Raw genomic sequence first — 17,318 nt, forward strand, 5'->3', positions numbered from 1 at the left:
AGCCTGAAAGAAGTGACTCAGCTTCTCCAAATAGTGAGTGTAATCATGGGTCTCAGACCGTACAAAGGGCTTGGTCAGCCACATAAATCACCAATTAGGAAATCACGTGACAGGCTTGCCCACAGGTCAGTCTGGTAAGGGTCATTTCTCCATTGAGGTTTCCCTCTTCTCAGATGGCAATAGCTTGTGTCAAGTTGATATAGAACTAGCCAGCACACATAACACATAAAATAAAAATGAAGGTTAATAGGTATTTTATTTTTTCTACAGGAAATGTGTGCCTTAGGAAGCTGAATGCTTCCTGATATTGCTCTTGAACCCTCTGTGCAAAGGAACAATTAAAATCCTAAGTCACAAAGGAAAAGAGAGTTGCACTGTGTTCCCATACACACAACCTTGCAATTCGTTCTAATTTTCTTTGATCGAGCCACACTCTTACGTAATAAATACTAGTCATAAAAATGGTTGAGGGATTATTTTATTAAATGAATACATTTCAATTTCACCAATATTTTCAAAGCATTTTTTAAAATTTTCACTTAAACATAGAGACCCATCTAGGGTCCTCTAAAGTGAGGATCTGAAGTGACAGTGTAGTTCTGTCCCTGGATAACAAAGGACATATACAATGAGAATATATGGTGTCTACTCAAGGTGAACTATTGCTGGATCCTGATTTAAAAAACAAAACAAAAAAAAAACACACACATCACAACAACAACAGCAAGAGCAACAACCACAACAAAAACCCAGGACAGAACAGGTCAGTGTTTGGGCTCCCTGACTACTGAAACCCAGACAGGCTTCTCCGGAACACAGACTCTGTAACACGGACTCTGTGACACTGGCTCAGAATGGCTGACAGACTGTCCCTAACGCTGCTGTCAACTCAGATCTCGGCTTCTGCCACATATTGAAATCCACCTCAAGTCGCCATGCTCGCACGGCACCTTTCCACCCTAAACCTGAGAATATGCGCTCAGAGGCAATCTATAGACTGAGCACCCAGCTCTCTCCTGAGTTTTCACGGCTTCCTAGAGTCCGGGTGCTGAGATACACTCCATGGGAACCGCAGTAAGAGAGGCTCCCAGTGTTGTAGTGGGTCCCAGCATCTCCATTCTTCATCCATCCACCTTAGGCAGTACAGCTAAGTGACTGGGCACCCTGGTGCCACCATTAGACAAACCTATACTCTAACTATCAGTAACTCACCACCCTCCTTTAGTTCACTGTGGAAACAGAAGTGGTAAGGACTACCCCGGCTGTGCTTATGTATGTTCAGTGAGTTTGCAGGGTATATCTAGAAAGAATGATTGCAGTTAAATCAAAGGTCCACACGACCCCCACATTCTGAAGACAGTCATAGCCACAGAGCCTGGTGACCAGGGATGTCTCCCATAGGACATTCCAGGTGGGGTACAGCTACTACCTACAGCCCTATTTCTCCTTCTTGCTGCCATAGCCAAAGGATCCCTAGAGGAAGCAGGCTGTCAGCCTTGAAGAGAAATCATGGCAGAGGTAAGACACTGCTCTCTTGGGTATGGAGGATCTTTCTGACTAGCAGAAAGCTCCAAGAACTTGCAATGGAGTCAACGAGTTTCCCTCAGGAGGAGGAGACCAATTTCTTGTTCTTGGACTAAATGTTCACCCTGGGCCCAGTGGAGGCTCTGAATGGAGAAGCAAACTTCCTGGGAGAGCATGGCAGTTGCTTCCAAATTTGTGGTATTGTAGAAACTGTAGAACCACTTCTGATCTAGAATGTTCTTAAGCCAGATACTCTACTGACACAAGCCAATAGGAAAAGAGATGACTGGGGCCCTGTCTTAGTCATGGTTTCTATTCCTGAACAAACATCATGATCAAGAAGCAGTGTGTGTGGGGGGGGGGGGCTGGAGAGATGGCTCAGCAGTTAAGAGCACCCTCTGTTCTTCCAGAGGTCCCGAGTTCAATTCCCAGCAACCACATGGTGGCTCATGGCCATCTGTAATGGAATATCCTCTTCTGGTGTGTCTTAAAACAGCTACAGTGTACTCATAAAAATAAAATAAATCTAAACTAAAGAAAAAAAAAAAAAGAATCAGTTGCGGAGGAAAGTGTTTATTCAACTTACACTACCATACTGCTGTTCATCACCAAGGAAGTCAGGACTGGAACTCAAGCAGGCCAGAAAGCAGGAACTGATGCAGAGGCCATGGAGGGATGTCCTTTCCTGGCTTGCTTCCTCTGGCTTGCTCAGCCTGTTCTCTTATAGAACCCAAGACTACCAGCCCAGAGATGGTCCCACCCACAAGGGGCCTCTCCCCTTGATCACTAATTGAGAAAATGCCCCACAGCTGGATCTCCTGGAGGCATTTTTCCAACTGAAGCTCCTTTCTCTGTGATAACTCCAGCTGTGTCAAGTTGACACAAAACCAGCCAGGACAGACCCCATGGCTTCTCTGTCCTCTACAGTGCTCAGAGCTTGTGAAGGGAGATCACAGAATCTGCTTCAGATCTGGTGGAGAAACAGGTACCTCAACAGAAAGGTGGGGTGTGAGGGTTGCCTAATGGGCCAGAGATAGCCTTTGGAGGGCCCATCGAGATGGTGAAAGTCGGCACTGTCAAGGGAAAGGATCCACAGAGCGTCAGAAGAGGTGAGGCAGGTTTGCTCTTAACGAGACCATCAAGCCCCCTGTACCTCATCACTGCCTCTCCAAACTGGAGTGGGAATTGGAATCCTGAGACAGATCACACTACCTCTCTTCCCAAGCAGCCATCAGGCCGTAGCTCTAGATTTTCCTGGCACACAGGGAGAAGAGAAATTTAAGGGCAGAAGCATTAGACTGAGGAGAATTAAGTTTTACCAACTGAAAATGATTGTGTAATTATGGAATTGGGCTAAGATCATGTTAAGGGTATTTCCAACCAAGTAAAGCAATAAAACAAATAAAAGCATTTCATATTTCTATGTCTATACCTTGAGACTCTTCACCGAACCAGCGGAACATATTAGTCCTTAATGCAGGGATACTAGGTGAAGTACATGTGGTCATCGCCTCAGCTATTTTTCTAGTTTTGCCCCTTTGGTTTTTTCTTTGAACCATCGATTGTTGAAGGTCAAACCATCTAGGTTGGGTCTATGGAGCTCAGGAAGACTATGGGAAGGAAGAGACCCATTTGGGCATAATGGGCCTGAGCTGGGATGCTAATGACAGTGAAAATGATGAGACTTGATGAGGCCATGTAAGCAGAGTTGCACAGAGAGGAGTCCTAGGACCCTCTGCATGGGGACATGAAGCAGCTGTGCTGTCACAAGTGACAGTGAGAAGAGGACCTTTTGACAAGAGGACAATAGGGCAATGTTGTATCTTAGAAGAGAAGAGAGTACTTCATGCAGCAGAGAAAGCACAACTACAGTGGCTTTGGGAGATGGGGTCTCTATAGTGATCCAACAGCTCCAATGGAGATGGCTGTAGGGACAGGCACAACTGTAGGAGCACCCAGGCTTCAGGGAGACCCAGCAAAAAGCAAGGGCCATCAGGGCAGTGACTGCGACTACGAGAAACACATGAGAGTGTGCTATGACAGGCCATTAACTTCCAAAGTGCAAGATGGGCGGGAGCTTAGGAAATTAAGAGGAATATGATACTGGGTCAGATGTGAGGAAATGCAGAAGACCCAGAGATGCAAACAATACGGAAGGTCTGGGGTGGGTGGGTGGGTGTGGCCTGCAGGTGGGCTGTGAAGAACATTGTCGTTAATTCTGAGAAGTCTTTGGGAGAGGGTGGGTGCCCAGGTCAAGCTGAACAGCATGAGGCCACTGGATATTAATTCTCTCATGCAGACCTCAGGGCATGGCACAGTACATCAAAAGACAGAGTGTGACTGCCTTCCCTATCTGCCCTTAGCAAGAACCAGCAGTGAAGCCACCACAGGGAGGAGGGACTAGAAAGGTCATTTACCCCAGCTCTGCTCCAACTGTCACCCAAGTTCTTTGAGGGCGTTCTTAAAGAAATCTGAGAAGGAATGTGGACGACTGGATAAGGAACGAAGGGAGAATGGCAGCTGAGCACCACCGTTCCGGGCTCTCCACTTCCTGGTCTCCCCAGATGTGAGGAGTCAAAGCTTCACGCCCTTCACACTGTGAACTGTGCCACGCCTTCTCCACCTTTTGAGACTGTCTCCCCTGAAAGTGTGGGCCAAACTATAACCCTTCCTCCCTTAAATTCCTTTGGTCTTAGCGATAAAAACCTAGAACTCAACCATAGACCTAGAGGGCATGGAGAAGCCCACCCTACCCCCACAGCAGATTAAAATACCACAGTGTGGAGTTGACACTGCCAAGAAGCATCCTCAGGGAGGCCAAAAGACCTGGGTGGTAGAAGGAGGAGGAAATAAAAATGAGTGGATGTGTTTCTAACCACAAGCAAGTAACTCCTGAGGACATCCGGATAATGAGGAAGACCCCAGAGAATAAATGAAATTGGTCATGGCAGGCAGGCAGTCTTTAAAGGCCTGAGCCTTTAACCCCTAGCACTTGGGAGAAAGGAGCAAGTGAGCAAACGCTGTGAGTTCGTGGCCAGCCTGGTTTACACAGTGAGTTCCAGGACAGCCTCGGCTGTACATAGAAACCCTGTCTTGAATCAAACAAACAACAAAGGTCAATTGGTCACCAAGCATTATCCAGAGTTCAGACACCAATATGTGTCAAGCTGCTTTATCACCAGAGGCCTGAGCTGGGCCTCATGAGGCCTTCACATAGTCTTTCAAATGTGGTATCAGTTCTTCAGCCTGCCCAAGAGCATGAATCCACACCTCTCCTTGGTCCTTGGAAAATTATGCTTCACTATGTCCATAGGACTGTTGGCCTAAGTCTATTTGGTATTGCTATAACAGAATATCTGGTGCTGAGTAATTTTTTAACAAAAATAAGTTTATGTTTTACCGTTCTAGAGTCTTAGAAGTCCAATATCAAGGGGCTGAATCTGTGTGCTGTGTATCACACGGCAGAGGATATACATAGCAAGAACAAGGCAAGCATATTCTTCCTCTTCTTCTAAAGCTATTCATTTCATCATGCTTGCCCCCGCCCACGGTCTGTCACTCAAAGGTCCTCTCCAAATATCATCAATTTGAGAGTTGAATTTCTACAAGAAATTTGGTTCAACTCCATTTGAATTTAGGTCAGGGTTTCATTAGCCTCTTGGTGGAGCCTGTCAGAATGCAGAGCTTGTCTTTCAAACTCAAATTTCTCTGTGATAAAAATCATAGAAATTCATGAACTATTCAATTTACCTTCAAGCTTTTAATCATCTTTTCTATGACATTTTTTCATTTGACATTACAAAAAAAAAAAAAAAAAAGAAGAAGAAGTCTGCCTTCTCTGGATATTTAATTGAACACTGGTCACCTAAGGGTTCACTCTCAAGGAACAAACCCCAGAAATCACTGAAAATCACTGTATTTGTTCTTGGTTTTAAGCCAAATGGCTAATTATTCATAAATAAAATGGAGCCCGGCCCCAGTTGACTCATGCCTCCATGCAGGCATGAGGTTGAACTTCCAGCAAAACGGAGTCTTTGATTTAAGAGCGTGCCATGGGCTTAGCTGGGAAGCATATGAATAATGAACGCTGGAGGCTGGAAAGCTGGTACAATCTCATTCATCAGACCCAGCTGCAAACAGGGAAGCTGATGAAAAATGCACACAGGCGTTCTTATCAAGCATTAACCCATTGCTACTTTAAAACATCGGTTCTGACTGCGAAATTCCTCTCTGCGGGTACCTTTCTTTTTTTTTTTTTTTTTTTTTTTTTTTTACCCTCGTAACCTTAGCATATTGCCAGGGCCTCTGGAGACTAAACAAATTGCTAACTTAAAAATTCATTATAGCATCTGCTCCCTTTCCAAGACATAAATTCTACTCGATAGCATTTGTTCTTCTGGATCCCAAGATTGTAATCATCAAATCCATTGTAATGCATCTTGTCCATTTAAAATCTACTAGATAGGTGTTTTTAAACACACACACCACACCACACCACACCACACCACACCACACCACACCACACCCAGAAGTCTTAAATGGAAAACACCCCTAGCCACAATGTTCACTTGCTCCATATAAGCAACATCAATAGTGATGACCAGGGTGGCCCCAAAAGGCCTGGTTCTTGGGAAGGAACTATGGATTGCTTCTCGCCTGCATGTAGGCTAGCAAAATGACAATATGACCCAGGACCCAGCGTCACTGTTAGAAGTTCATATTCAAAAGAAACTTAATTCCATGTAGCAGTGCAAAAACTAACATTACCCTGAGATGGATAGAACTCACGTATGTCCCACAAGACGTTGGCTCTCTAGAGCAGACACATGGGAAGAGTAAGAAAGTGAACACCCAGATCCAAGGAGACAGACCCAGCCAGAACTACAAAGGGCCACTGAGAAAGGAATAAGAATAAAAACTGGGGCATAATTGATATTCCTTTGTTTTAAATACATCAGGCCATGATTAAGAACTGGAATTTCTTTCTCTGGTTGCTTGAAGCTAAATTCCCAACTGATTTTAGTTCCAAGCACCTCTCAAGAACATAGTCCATAGAATAATATAGCAGAGGTGGGTATAATAAATGAAGGAATTAGAAACCTAATTAAAGAAAGAAGAAAAGCCCACAGATTACTAATGGATAATATTCTGCTCTAACAAAATGGAATGCTTTTCTTGTTTTATTTTTATTTTTTTCAGTGCTAAGTGTGGAATGCAGGGCTCCACGGTGTCTAAGTGAGAGCTCTGTTCCTGAGCCACATTAGCTACCTCCCCCCCCCCTTTTTGGATGAAATGACAGATAAGTGGATGCCAAGAGAACAATGTGATCAGGCCATCTATAATAACTTTGAGAGTGGCCAGCGGCCATAAGTCATTCCAGATTATATGAGAAATAATGCCACTTTGAAGAGGCAGTATGACCTCACTTCAACTTGACCTTGATATTATTAGAGCTGATGAGAAATGTGTCACTCAGTGACGTAACAGCCCAGCCGGAAATGGCAACTCAGAAAAGTTAGTGGTAAAGAGCAGCAGTGTCAGTCACAACAGGATCCTGTCTCTTAGAGGTGCCTGCAGGGCTTAAATGTACCCCTGCTGTCCCCACAGCCAGGATAAGAAAGCCCTTGGAACCATTTACATAAACTCACTTCAATGTTCTCTTCACTTAGCAGCTCTCTGACTGTGAATTCAGTCTCTCAAGCACCCTAGTACTGGAAGGACTCATTAGGTGATTTAAAAAAAAATGAATATTTTAGTGACTGGGAAGAAATGTCCCATTAAAATTAATAATCCAACAAGCATATTTATCCACCATTCTCTCATAAGTTAATATGAGCCTATCTTATTTGCTTCCTCAGGGAGTATCCCATGGGGTACTGGCACAGGAACTTCTGGAACTGCAAATCTAAAATCAGACCCAGACAATAGGATTGCCACTATCCAGTGATTCAGCAAGACTACCAGCTAGCTAAACCCCTTGGGAGTCCTGTCCCTTGTGGAAAGAAGATTACCGACACATAATTGTCTTATTAGTCTGTGAATTTAGCGCTAGATGATTATTTGAACCTGAAAGGAGCCCTGCAAATCAAAATCCAATACTAAACACATTAGACATTAGAAGAACAGGTCACATATCTATCTTGTTCTCTGTGAACGCCAACATAGTATCTAGCAGATTTTAAGAAATTAAAAAGTTAAAAAAGAGAAGCATCCCATTAATATTTGCGTCGATTTATTTTATTTAAATATTTGTGTCTGAGTGTTCCGCCTGAATGTATGTGTGAGTATCACAAGCATACAAGCATACCATTGGGGCCCCTGGGACTGGAGTTATGGATGGTGATGAGCCACCAGGAAGGTGATGGGAATTGAACCTGGATCCTCTACAAGAGCCATAGTGCTCTTAACAGTTCGTTCATTTCTCTAGCCCTTTGAGAAGTATTTTCAAATGAATTAAATTTTAAGAAAGGGGGAAAAGGATTTAAAGCCAACATCTCTCCAGGAAATTAAACTACTGATGAGAAGTGACGTTTTTAATAATTGTGTCAAGTGGTTTCTAACCATCTGGAGCTACTCATAAAAGTTTTTGGAGAGAAGAGAACTATGTATATAGATCAGTCAAGTAATTGGACCACTCATTGTAGTACAAAAATACTATGGTGCAAGCTGTTTTTGTTTGTATCAGTCAACTCTCTGTTACTGCAACAAAATACCTGACATAAATAATGTATAAAGAGGAAAGGTATAGGTCGTTCATAGTTTGGAAAGTTTCAGCCCATGGTCTGAGGCAGCACTTCACAGAGGAAGTATGTGGAGAGCAAGTTTCCTTTTCTTATGGTCAAGGTGTGAGAAGGAGGAGGAAGAAGTTAGAATCTCACAGTACTCTCAAGGGCAGGCTCTCAGTGACAAGACTCTCTCCCAGGAGGTTCCATGTCTTAAAGTTTCCACCCACTTCCAACAGTACCAAGCTGGTAACTAGTCCTTTAACAGAAGCCATTAGAGAATACGACAGATGCAAGCTACAGCACAGCTTTAATATAAGTATAGATTGAGATTATCTTAAAATGATTCTTGTGTGTTTGTTATCCTACTTGAAAAAAAGAGGCATCTCAGAGTTTACAGTATTTGTCACTCAGGGATACGCATCCAGAAACCGATGAATCTACCAAGAAGTGCTGGAGAGGGAGAAGGGTGGGTCATAAGAAGACAGCAAACTACAGCTGGTCCTTCTGTGAAGGACCCTATTGTGGATAATAGACAACATGCAAGTCATTGACACGAAGACTCAGCAAGCTTGTACACACAACGTGGATGTTGCTGGTGTGTGTGTGTGTGTGTGTGTGTGTGTGTGTGTGTGTGTAAGTAACTTTTATTCTCCTGATATCCCATCTTGGAGGCTTACTGCCTCTATCTGCTAATCTAGGTCTAGTTCTGGAAGCTTCTAGCCTCTGTAAAATCTAATCTAGGCCTAGAATATTTTCAGCCTCTGAGACTTACAGCTCAATAAGCTTACCCTTTCTAGTTCTTTCTGAGCTCTAGCTCAGAACTCTGGTTCAGCTCAGCTGTTCTGGCTCAAAATTCCTTTTCAAACTGACTGATTCAAGCTGGCTTCTTTCTGCTTCTCACTGAATTACCCTGCTTGGCCTCAAACTAACTCTAACAATCTGTTTTAATCTTCTGGCTCCTTCTCAGTCTCTGGCCCATTCTTTCTTTACCTGTATCTAGCTTGTTCCTTCTTCAGCCTGTTTCTGTAAAGCTCTCCTGGTAAACTCTTCGTCTCCCTGTACTGCTCTCTCTTAAGTTGCCTCTCTTTCCTATCTGGGCTCATGAGAGTCGGGCAGATCCTATTCTGGCAAATCTTTCTGTGATTTATCACTTTGTATGCCACTCAGTTAGACATCACTTTCAAACATGGGTGCTTCCTTCTACAAACTAACTTTACTTTCATTGGTTGGGATTAAAGGTATGTGCTAAGGCCGTGTCTGTATTCCAGCCAGAGCAACCATGTTACTGGATTAAAATCCCTCTGTGTGTGTGTGTGTGTGTGTGTGTGTGTGTGTGAGAGAGAGAGAGAGAGAGAGAGACAGAGACAGAGACAGAGACAGAGACAGAGAAAGACTCATATTCTTTGAACACTTGAACACTTTATACAAGGTATTTTAAATACATTCAATACCTTCAACTACTACCATCTTCACCCTCCCATTCTTTCCCACCCAACTTTGAGATTTCCTCTCCTCCTCCTCCTCCTCCTCCTCCTCCTCCCCCTCCCCCTCTTCCTTCCCCTCCTCCCCCCTCCTCCTCCATCCTCTTTTCTAAGTTCAGGTTTTGTCGCCCACCTCATCTTGGGAGTCTGCCCCAATGTGTGATAAATCTATATCATCATTAAAGAAAACTGACTCTGCTCTCTCCTAGCAGATATCAAATGCCAATGTCCCTTCTGCTAGTGGTAGATTTTGTGTCCACCTTCTCCATCTACGCTGGGACTTTTGTCTGGCTGAGTCACTTTATCTGGTGGTATACTAACATATTCTGAGTCTCCTGACATAAGCTCTTCATGTGTCACAGTGTCAGAGAGTAGGGTTCTGAACATCTAAACTATCCCAGTATTGCTATAAGTCAATCTGTGAAGTCTCGGAAAAATAAACTCTAGTGAGAGCTTTATGCTAATGAAACAGGCCAGTCACAGAAGGTCAAATACTGGTGACTTCACTACATGAGGTAGCTGGGGAGTCAAATCCAGAGAGGCAGAAGACAAGAGAGAGGGAAGCATTGCTAGTAGGGGGCAGAGTAGAGTGATTGTTTAATGGGTACAGACCTCTGTTAAGGCGGTAGACGTTGTTTAGAGATGAACGGGGTGGAGGATGTGCAAATGTGCAACAACATGAATGTTCTTAATCACACCCTTGAAGCATAGTTAAAATGATCAATCTCATGTGAATTTTGAAATCTAGTGAGGCTCTCCTCACTCACTGGACTCTCTGGGAGCCATTCAGTGGTGAGACCAGCGGGCGTCATCCCTTGCTCACGGGGTTGTTGGATTACGATGTGCTGAGAGGCTGTGCTCCCATGTTACTCCTCAGCAGATAGAAAGTCTCCCCTTCTTGGCCTAACTGGTATTAAGAGCTCAGGTGTCATTTGCTGAAGGCAATTATTGTCATTCTCTGAGCTATGCTGTGTGCTGCCAGATTCCTTCATGCAAGCTACTGCTTAGGAATAAAAAAAAACCAAGATTCAGATCTAGATGTTTTAACTCATCTGCCTCCTTCTCCAGGTCCCTGCCCAACTGCTGTGTTCTACTTCAAATCTACACAGAGAGAGAAATGAGGGAAAGAGGAGAGAGGATAGACATATACCTACACACAGAGACAGAAACAGAGAGACAGACAGACAGAGACCGCACATACACAAACACAGAGAGAGAGAGAGAGTGTGTGTGTGTGTGTGTGTGTGTACAAAGGGAGACAGACAGACAGATACACACACACATGCACACACACACACAGGGGTGGGTTGGTCCATATTAAAATCACTTTTAAAAAAATCTGATTTAACTCGTGTGTGTAAAGACCAAAATATTTTTGGGTTTTGTTTGCTTATTTTTGCTTTAAAAATTTCAGGACATCCTACTCAATAGTCAACCACTGGCCAGGGAATTGCTGCAGTACCCGAGTTCTTTCTTTCTTGAACACCAGAGGCCCCTCACACGTCTCCCTGTCTGGATCTGCGTCTTATTCTGTTAGTTACTGGTTAGTTTGTACCTTCTGTAAGACATACCACAATGCCTGGCACAAAGCAAGGACCAAAGCCCTTCTTCAGTTGCTTTCTTGAATTCAAATTGTTGTTGGGGCTTGTTGTTGTTGTTGTTGTTGTTGTTGTTAGTTGGTTTTTCAAGACAGAGCTGGAACTCACTCTGTAGACACTGTGTAGACCAGGCTGGCCTCCAACTCAGAGGTCTGCCTCCCTCTGCTTGCCAGGCACTGGGACTAAAGACCTGAGCCTCCCCTGACCAGCTGGAGCTTATTATTTTTAACAATCTGGAGCCTTCCCACTCACAGTGAACCAGCTGAGTCGAGGAGAGGCTAAGTCACTACCCCAAAGAGGAACAGCGAGGAAGTAGTGGAGCTGGAATTCAAATCTAACTCTCTGCACACCATTCACTGTACTGTCCTGCTTCCTGGCTTGGACTAACTATGTGGATGTTACTACCCAGTTTTGAAAGAAAAATCAGGCTGTAGGCTGCAGGAGACCATGAACCAATGAGCGGCACCCATCCCCAGATCATTCCACCTCTTACGTACCTTTTTAAAGACAAGTTTTCACAAAACATGTAGGTCAGTGACCACTGGAAACGGGTCCCTATCTTTCACCAGGACTGCTGATGAGCCCCCACTCAAATCTCAGAAATAACCTGTAAATAAGGTGTTCAAAACACAAAAGGAAGGTTTCAAGTATTCCGTGGCGACCCTCAAACTCTATCACAGTCCTTGGTGCCCACGAAAGGCAAACCCTGCCGAAACTCCTCTGTGGCCTGGCGGGCACAGAGCGCCTGCCACAACAGACACACCTCCATGAAACTACTTTGCAAAACACAGAGTGCTGTTGACATCTGAGGCTTGCTGGTGATGTCCTCTGACTAACTTCGCTCACTGCTTAAGAGAGGAGTTTGGCTGCCAAGTCCCAGGTGACATGGGAGTGCCAGCAGCTTTCTTCTCCGTAGCCAGCCCTGCCTTTCATTATGGAAAACTTTTAAGTACATACAATAGTAAGCAAACATTTCTGCCTGTACTTGAAACCAGACTGTAAGTACATAGTGTGCAAGTCTGTGACTAAGACAGTGAGTCAGCCTACAGAGAGGTCTGCCCAAATATTCCAGTGCCATATTACAGTTGGGCCATATTGCTCCATACTAAGTCTTGGCACAGATGAATCAAGGCGCCTTTTGTGTGAGCCTGGAAGTCTGGAGGGTTCACAGTTGGCCTGCTGGTTACATCCAGCTGGTCATATAGTATGTTGGAACTTTGTGGGGAGATGTTCATGGAACTATCCCGTGGGAATAACCCAGCAGCAGGAAACTACAGTTAAGGGTGATTTGAGTTCCATGCTATGGGGCTGAGTCCCAGTTGTCTAGTTTACTGGTCTTAGGACCTTGGACAATTTAAATCACATCTCTTAGTATGTCCTCCATTCCTTTGTGCCAGGGAGACAGCTAACAGGATATTGCAAGGATTAGATTATAAAACGCAAGTAAAAAAAAAAAAAAAGTGGCCTCAGAACCGCCACTTTTCATTTTAAAGTCTTCAATAAATCATAAGTGCGTCACTCTGTGAGTCATGACCACGGGTTCCTGTCGCCTTCTCCTGCTCCCCACCCTGCTGAGGGCCTCCTACCCGGAAGCCGGTCCCCTCGGGTCCCACTGTGTCTCATGACCTCCTCTTCTAGTATTCTGACTCTGTGGGTGGTGAGGTTGAGCTGTATAATCAAAGCTACCACGATGGAGTGGGTGGTGAAGCCGCTTGGGTTTGATACTTAAAACCCCGTATGTCAGGGCTTGTTGTGATGGGATCCAAAACTTTCAAAACATTAATTTATGTCTTCCCTACATCATAGATATTTATGGGATTTCAAAAAGATGTGTGACTGTTTTTGTTTTGTTTTGTTTTTGTTTTTAAGACATGCAATAGAACACAGAGAGGAAAATAGAAAACCTTACTGATATAATTTTACCAAATCATGTCCCAGGCAACCTTGGGATGGATATGTAGTTACAGGTAAGTTGGGTTATAAATGTCCTGTTAGCAATGGAAAAAAAGGAACGAATGATCATTATATCATCCATGTGTGCCAGCGTATGTCTTGAATGGCAGGTACTGTTACAAGCATTTTATCTATATCAATTCACTTGATGGTCGCTGTCAGCCCCTCTTCTGTTAACTGGTACCACTGTTGTTGATGCTTAGATGAACAGGAAGGTGGGGTCCCAAAGGGCTAAAAAGTACCCCATTCTGGACACTTGGCAGCACTAAAATCTGAGCCCTGGTCACCTGGGTTCACAACCCATGCTCTTAAGGATGGAGTAACACTGTTTTGATAGACAAGGCTGCGCAGGTGAATGACAGGCCAGCCATGCAGACAACCAACTTCCTAACACCGAGTCTTTACGAAGACAAACCATCCTGACAGAAGACTCACTCACCCGCCCAGATATTGGAGTTTTCAAACAAGTTCTTAAAAAAATAAAAAAGAAACAAACAAACAAAGAACCAATTTATACGGAGGTAGATGGCTTACAAATGACAACGGTTTTTTTTTTTGTTTGTTTGTTTGTTTGCATGCATTAAAAACGAGAACATTAAAACAATTAATAATCACCAGAGGGTTCCAAGATCTCACGTCATGAAACAAATGGCTACACACACACACAAAGAATAGAAAGGACACAATCCAAAAAATAAAGATGTTATTTCTGAATGGGAATAAATGTGGCCCTGAAGTGGATGCTGTTCTCATTCTCATTTGGCCCCTGCTGGTCAAGGTCACCTGGAGGGTACCAGTGATGCAGGACTACTACGTGCGGACCACTGACAACCTCCCCTTGTGTTTTCTCTGTGACCTCAGAACACCCAGACTCTAGTAAGCCACCTGATGCCTCGTTCTTCTGCTGGATCCCAGCAAGTTTTTAAAATTAATGCCCTAGGAACCAGATGACGTAATCCGGCCAGAGGACTCCAAAGATATAAAGAGGGGTGTGAGTGTGAACCAATGAGCTTCACCTTAATGGTCACAGTGCTCATAGATATCAACACTGCAGTGAATAAGATATGTCAGCGATGCTTCTGAGAGGGCGTTCCCAGTCTGGACAAACTGGTGACTGCTACCTTTTAAAGCACGTGGTATGTGTCTGGGATTGGTGACATATACCTTCCATCTGGGCACCCGGGAGGCAGAAACAAATATAATCTGTGAGTTCAAGGTCAGCCTGGTGTTCATGGAGAGTTCCAGGTCAGCCAGGGCTACACGATGAGAACACTCTCTTGTCTGACCCACAAGTGACATTTTTTTTCTCTTATCTTTTGTAAGGAAATGTACACTTCTTGTAAATTTGTGCTAAATACATTGGATGCTTTCAGAGACTGAAGCGAACCACCTCATGTGTTCAGGGTGTTGTGTTTATAATACTTGCAGGCCCTATATTTCCATTAGAATGCAATTATCTTGCTGGGGGGGGGGTGAGAATCAAGGTCACTGGGTTAGTGCAGCTCACCTTTCATTTTTAGTCCATTAATAATAAATCAAATATAATATTTAAAATGAAAACCACATCCTATACATCACTGTGCATCTGATACCTTTCTTCGTAGGACCTGGAAGAGTAGCCCTAAACATGGTTCCAACCATATCCGTCCATCAGGTTCCCATGGTGCTGGCTTGGTGAGGGAGGCATGGCACAGACTACCAGGCAGATGCCCATCAATACTAAAGAGGTCCAGAACTGACATTTTCAAATCAGATTACGGTACATTCTGCTCCACGTCTGAGGAGCCCGACATGGAATGATTCATGCACAGAAAACCTCACACACTTTATGCAATAAGTATTGGCAAACATATCCACTTAAAATCCTCTAAATCAAATATAGATTCCAATGCACTTCTTCGCTTCCAGAACAGCTCAGCAGCAGTCCCTGGGAATACCCAACAGGTGGGACTTCTGACCCAGGCTCTACTAATAACTATAGGTAAAGTTCTGCTGCCCCGAGTCACCCTAATGACGGAACAAAGTTTCCTGGCAGCTAAATAGCTGAGCAGGGCTCTCAGCCCAAAATGGTCTAATCAATGCTTTCACTTCAACCTTCCCAAGGGACCAACTAAGCAATCCCTCCATAGCTAGCACATAAGGATTTATAAGACAGAATAAGGATTTGTGGCCTAAATAGTGGCAGAAAACCATTTGTCATCAGTAATAAACAATTACAACAAAACAAAAACAAAAACCAGCCCACAGTAGCTCCCGTTAGATCCTCAAAACTCAGACTGTGCCGCATTAGATTTAGAAGACGTATTTTTAAATAAAAAGAGGATTACAGTGCAACTCCATGCCTGCTACTGAAAAAACACACACAAAACTGTTAAGCGCTTCTGAGCACTCTCCGGAATAAGGCCGATGAACTCTGCTTTCTGCCTGGTACACAGTTGCTGCCACACACCAGTCTGGCTCACAGCCTTTGCCCAGTCACTGAGTTTCGGGAGCCTCAACATGGCCAGGTAGCAGTTTTAACCTGTTGTCACAGACAGCAATGAACCAGCCACTGGTCTCCTAAGCAACACAACTTCTAGACTCACTTGAGATTTTTAAAAATTAGGATCGTTACTACATTAATAAATAGTGAACACACAGTAATTGTTTATTTAAGGGACATATGTTTGCCACAAACAGCAAGGAATTGTTTTTATGTAATCGTCAACAACAGTCACTGTTGCCAATTCTGTTTTCTTCTGTTAGTAGATCAGTACCTGGTCTAACTAGCAGATTTTATTTAGTACTTGAGAACATCTTGTGGGCGGTGACAGTGTGTTGCCCAATTAAGACTGTACTGACTGCCAGCATACAGCATGAAGAGGTAACATTATTTATCGTCTAGGCAGAAATTTCACAGTATCCATTCTTAATGCATTTTTGGCTTTAAGGTAAGTCCAGACATTATTGTAGCATCTGATTGATACCAAGTCATTTGACATTTCTTCTTCAGCTGACATTTCTTCTGTTGTTGTTTTAAGATTATTTACTTATTGATTTGTTCCTTTATCTATTTTTATTAAAAATAGTTTTTTCATACAATATCTTCTGATTATGATTTTCCCTCCCCCAACTGTTCCCAGATTCTCCTCAATTCCCTACCCATCCAAATACATACCAAATCTTTCTGACTCTCATTAGAATACAAACAAGCATCTAAAATTAGTAATAATAATAGTAATAGTAATAATAGTTAAAATATGAAAACAAGCCAGAAATAGACAAAACAAACAAGCAGAACAAAAAGAACCAAAGAAAAAAACACAACAAACATGTATTGACATGCACAGAAAACTCATAAAAATAAAATTGGAAACTAATATATAAGCAAAAAAATCTGTAGAAGAAAAGTAATACCCAGGAAAAGCATTGTGAGGCAAAAACCATTGAGTTCATTGTATGTTGGCCATCTAGTGCTAGACATGGCCTGCCCTTAAAGTGTGAGACTCCTTTGGAGAACACTCGATTTCTTTTGTGAGCACTTCCCTTTTGGAGACAGCCTCTATTTAAGGGATGGGGTTTGTATCTGTTTCCTCTCTTGGCATAGGACCCCATCAGTGTCAGACCCCTTGTGATGGTTTGTATATGCTTGGCTCAGGGAGTGGCACTATTAGGATGTGTGGCCTTTTTGGAGGAATTGTGGGCATTGTGGGCATGGGCTTTAAGACCCTCTTCCTAGCTGCCTAAAAGCTAGTCTTCTCCTAGCTGCCTTCAGAACGAGAGGTGAACTCTCAACATCTCCAGCCCCATGTCTGCCTGGATGCTGCCATGCTCCTGCCTTGAAAATGGACTGAACCTCCTAACCTGTAAGCCAGCCCCAATGAAATGTCATCCTTATAAGAGTTGCGTTGGATAAACAAACTCAAAGACAAAAACCACATGATCATCTCGTTAGATGCCGAGAAAGCATTTGACAAAATCCAACACCCCTTCATGATAAAAGTCTTGGAAAGATTAGGAATTCAAGGCCCCTACCTAAACATAATAAAAGCAATCTA

The sequence above is a fragment of the Mus pahari genome, chromosome 13 (assembly GCF_900095145.1).
Source record: "Mus pahari chromosome 13, PAHARI_EIJ_v1.1, whole genome shotgun sequence".
NCBI lineage: Eukaryota > Metazoa > Chordata > Mammalia > Rodentia > Muridae > Mus > Mus pahari.